The sequence below is a fragment of the Pteropus vampyrus genome, unplaced genomic scaffold (assembly GCF_000151845.1).
Source record: "Pteropus vampyrus isolate Shadow unplaced genomic scaffold, Pvam_2.0 Scaffold255, whole genome shotgun sequence".
Taxonomy (NCBI): domain Eukaryota; kingdom Metazoa; phylum Chordata; class Mammalia; order Chiroptera; family Pteropodidae; genus Pteropus; species Pteropus vampyrus.
In genome coordinates this window covers 402141-407011 of record NW_011889036.1, presented here as the reverse complement: position 1 = coordinate 407011, position 4871 = coordinate 402141, and the positions used below count along the sequence as shown (strand labels likewise).

The 4871-nt window shown below is 41.3% G+C and overlaps 1 protein-coding gene across 1 annotated transcript in view; it reads right to left on the bottom strand.

The window, feature by feature from the left end:
* Positions 1 to 4871, bottom strand: part of LOC105301918 (zinc finger protein 709-like) — a 92198-nt gene that overhangs the window by 42584 nt on the left and 44743 nt on the right. The window lies entirely within an intron of this gene.

The window sequence follows — 4871 nt, the reverse complement described above, 5'->3', positions numbered from 1 at the left end:
CCTCTCCTGGCACGTCGTCCAGGTTCTTGATGTCTTGAACAAAGAATCGAGCAAGACTCCAAAATACAGCAGAAAATAAAAGCTTTATGAGAAGGAAAAGTACACTTCCAGACGTGGAAGCGAGCCTGAGCAAGAGAAGCGTGCCTCAAGGACTTGGTAACAAAGCCCAGATGTTTTTATCCCTATTTGTTGTGGGTTGTTACTTTTCTCAGAGAGATGGGCTTCCTTGATTGATAACTAAGATTGACAGGACTTAGTGATTCATCATTTACTTTCTGAGCATGTTCGTTCCCAGAATTCAGTCTGTTATAATGATATTAATGAACTTCTGGGCATATACCTCATATTATAATGATGGTATAATGAGGGTCAGGTGAATCGAAAATTGTTGGGGTCTTTTTGCACAGGTGTGACTGACTGAAGCTAGTACCTGCTAACTTGTTTCTTTCTATTGAGTTACTTTTAGCCCCAAAATGCCTTCTGGCTTGCTTCATTGTGGGCAGAGTAGGGTAGACCCCTTCTAGGATAGGATGACCTCAGTGTCCTTACAGGTACCCGAAACCTCCTAACTTTCATGCCTAACTCTTTTCTGAGAGCCATGAACCCCCTTATTATTAGTATGGATGTTGATGAGTGAGAGGTCCCTATATTCTGTTCTGCTTCCTGCTGAGAAGGGTCCTTATCCCTGTCTATTGGGGTTTCATGGAGCTCTTTCCCTCTCTGCCTCAGCCAGGGCGGGGTCTTGGGTTTCTTGCTAAAGTGAAGCCTTAGTCCTGAGACAAGTAAAAGAAGATACAAATTTGTTATTTAAATCATATATCTATTAATTATTGATTTGCCTATTAAGTGAGTAAAGGAAAACAGGCTTGGTTAATATATTTCTCAAAGAGTTAAAAGACCTTTGGCCTCAAGTCCCCTCTCCTCTCAAACTCTAAGAACCCTGACTGGCCTCAAGTCATTTCTGCTTACTATTGGCAGATGACCCTTATCGATAGCCAGAGAATCTGAGTCACCAGTTTAGGGGCAATTATCAAGATTTGAGGGAGAAGGTCTTTTTCTCAAAGAGAGGAAGAAAGAAAAGACTTAACTAGGTTAACAGAAAGGTTAAGAACTCTGTAAGAGATGTCCCGTTTCATTTCCTGCTAAAAGATTAAGAATTTTACAAGTGATGTTCCATATCAAGACCACTATTCCAACCAAGCCCTTCATGCTTAGAGACCAAACACTTATTGTTATTGTTGCAGCATCCCCTATTATGCCATGCTATTTAGAATCAGCATACCCAATTAAGAAACAATAATGAAGGTAATGCAGGATTTGGATATAGACACATGAAACAAACCAGTTCTTGCAGTCCTCGTTGTTATGGCAGGAATGATTCTGAGACACACGGAGCCAATTGAGATTAATTGTGAGCCTTTATTAGCCGGCCGGCGACTGACTCTCTACCATGCAGGGTTAAAGGAGATCAGCCCCGAGCTTCCAGAGGAGGCAGCTTATAAAGTTTAAGACCATATCCTGGTGGTCTTCTGAACAAGCAAGCAGATTACAGAAGTGGAAGTTGGCTGTTAGCATATCTTTGCCCAGAACCATACCCTTAATTAACAAGTAAGTGGATTACAGAAGCAGACATTGGCCACACCCAAGCAACTTCTGGTATCTAAAGATATTTCTTCCCTGTAGCTGACTTAGCTAGTTGGCTCACTCGAAAATTTTCCACCCTTAACACTTGTGTTTATATTTTTGTGGTAAAAGAGACGGTTAAGAAATGGTAAAACTCTGATTTATAAGATGGAAATAAGAGCTTTGGCAGAATGTCAAAAATAATGTGACATATTAAGGAGCCTGGGAAGTGGGGGGCTTATATATATCTTTCCTGTGAGCTAAGGATCCTCTGTGAGAGGATGTCACTATTGATCACTTAGATTTCCAGCTGTAATGTATCTTTAATACTGTGTCAGGAACCACTTGGGTGTGGAAGTAAATAGAGCTGGGCAAGAAAGTCCTGCATACCTGTGATTAACAGAAAAGAGTCTCCAAAAAAGATAAAGATATACATATGGTTCATCTTCATTTTTGCCTTTGTTAAAATTTTGTATAAAGACTCTGTGGTCATGATTTTGGACAGTGTTATCCAGGACTTGGAACTTCCTATTGATTTGAGTCGCAGATATTCATGGGGTCTTTTTGTGTGTAACTTCATTTGACAGGATTTCATTAACCTTTAAAATTTTTCATATTTTTTATAGTATTTGGCATTTTCATTTTGCTGCTGTACACACTGAGTGACACAGTGTATCTTTCATTAAACCATGGAGTGTCTTTCATTTAAAGAAACACCTACATTCATGTACACTGTTCTGAGTTTATTCTCTGAGTAGGGTGATATCTGTGCAAGGCTACTGTGATTTCTCAATGGGAACACCACAAAGAGATGTGGATCCTTAGAGCAATTGTCCAAGGAATAATTGAGGTAAGCTGTAGCGAGTTATCATTTTGAGTAATAATCCTAACTGAATATAAAGGACATATGAAAAAATTTTAAATTCTTTTGTTGCAAGCGCAGCTAAAAGTCTTCTGTGTCAATGATCCACAAGGCCTCAAGGCCTATTTTGCTTTTCAAATGGTTCATTTCTATATGCTTCTACTTTCAGCCGATAATGTGGAAGAGTGGAAAACAAATATAATAGGTATGAGTTTTTACAAAGAGCAAAGAATTTAATCTTTTTCATTTTTTATAATGTTAACACATATTGGAAGGGTTTCTTTCAAATGGACACCACATGAGTGTTCTTTTGGGTGATGGTGTTATAGCCGCCAGCCCCTGAAAGACACACGGACCACCAGAAATCAGTGAGTTGTAGGAAACACACTCTTTATTCAGCCAGCTGGGTCTGCCAGGGGTACGCAGACCCCAAATTAAGCAGCCCCGAAATGTAGAGGTACAGGGTTTTTAAGCCCTAAATCCCATTCCTCATTCTGTCTTAAACACAAAGGTCTATTTTTCTTCTATTTACTACCTGTCAACCCACAGGTCGGTTGTGCAAGCGGGGGTACAGAAGCAGAAAGCTTATTGTTAGAATGTTATGTTGCCATGGGCGATAGCCAAGCAGTAATTTTCCAGCCAGCACAATGGCATGTTTTACATCTTCTGATGGCAGTATTACAATACAGTTGTGAAAACTCATAAGTACTCCATATGTATACATATATACACATGAACGTCACACTTCCTTTTATATGCTGGGAGAACGTTAACCTCTCCTGAACCTTGATTTTTATATGTTCAACTCTTTTTTCCACAACTATTGGCATCCTTTTAGGAAGAATTCAAAGATTGGTGAAGAACACGAGCCACAACTGGCCTTTCCTTACAATTTTGTCTTCATTGAGATAACGCCCTCTAGGAGTGCATGGTCCTCATCTCAAGCAAGTAACTAGGAGTGGAGTGGGAGGGCTCCCAGAATCTGTCCTGGAATTTAAATCAGGCTCCTCAGATAGAACTCTGGATGCACTGTGGCTCTGAGACATAAAAGTGCGTCCCAAGTGGGATCTGCCTGGGGACGTCCTCAGTCCTGGGTGCCAGCATCATTCCTTCCATCGCCTCCATGGCCCAATTCCAGCTCTTTGTTTTCAACTCAGGTCCACTTGTGCCTGCTTAGTTGGAAATCCAGACATCCATGCATATCCTGCTCAGGAAAATTTCTCTGAGACAACACCAGGGGCTGTGAGCTGGAAATGGGACAGATGCAGATTAGAACCTGTGTCTTTGGTGCATTCTCCTAGTTCACGACAATTCCAGTTGTAGCATATTAATCAGATTAATTTGTCTACTTATTCACACAAGACTTTAAATTGACCGGCTTTGAATAAATAAGACAAACAGCTCTGGAATTTGTTAAAACTGTCATTCCATTGTCTCAGTTCTCACACCTAATTACCCTTAGAGGCTTCATCAACCTTTTTGCATTCAAGAGTTTCTAAAGTCCCCAGGGTGGACGGAAGTTGCCCAAGGCATTTTGGTCACAGAAACTATTCTCAGCCAAATCTGCACAGGAGTAGAACAATTTCTGCTGACTTTTGACAGAGTCTTCTAAATGGAGCTCCCTGCCCACCTCCCCACCTCGCACATGCGCGCGCGCACACACACACACACACACACACACACACACACACACACACGGCCACCTTAATTACAAGCTTCCCATTTTGCCTTGGATCATGACGCAGGACACTTCAGACTTTCTAACCAGCTGCTTCCTCAGTGAAGAGATATTGGGACTTGCAGAACAGAGCCCCAAATGGCACCTCTGGCATATTCTTCCTAGGGAGTAAGAGTGTTCCCCTGTTCTTTGATTGATGCAATGTGTTCTGGAAGAAGTCACCTTTCTAGATAAGTTGGCTACTTTGGGAGTCACTTGGGACCACATGAATGACCAGGATGTTCATATTTTTATGGACAGTGTGCCACAAGTACACCTGATGGAGTTTACTGCGCAGATGCTGTGTTTTGTCCCTAGATCTAACAGGCCATCCTTGATCAAAGACTGGACCCAAGCATCACATGCATTAGTCAAACTGCAGGCAATCATGCTGGCACTAGAGAATTCCCTGGCCAAGCATCAAGTTCAACTGCACATTGTTACAGTTCCTTTGACCAGGACAATGATTTAGCTGTCTCATTTTACCAATCAATAGCAACAACTCATTTTCCAAGGTCACCCCCTTTGGTGTAAATAACTGGGCATATCTTCCATCACAATTCCCAAGAACAAATTAAGGTCACTCCTTACTCTGCACATTTAAAACTTCAGTTCACAGAGGCTCATTTCTTTGCTCAGGATAATAAATTGCCTCAAATTTCTGAGACA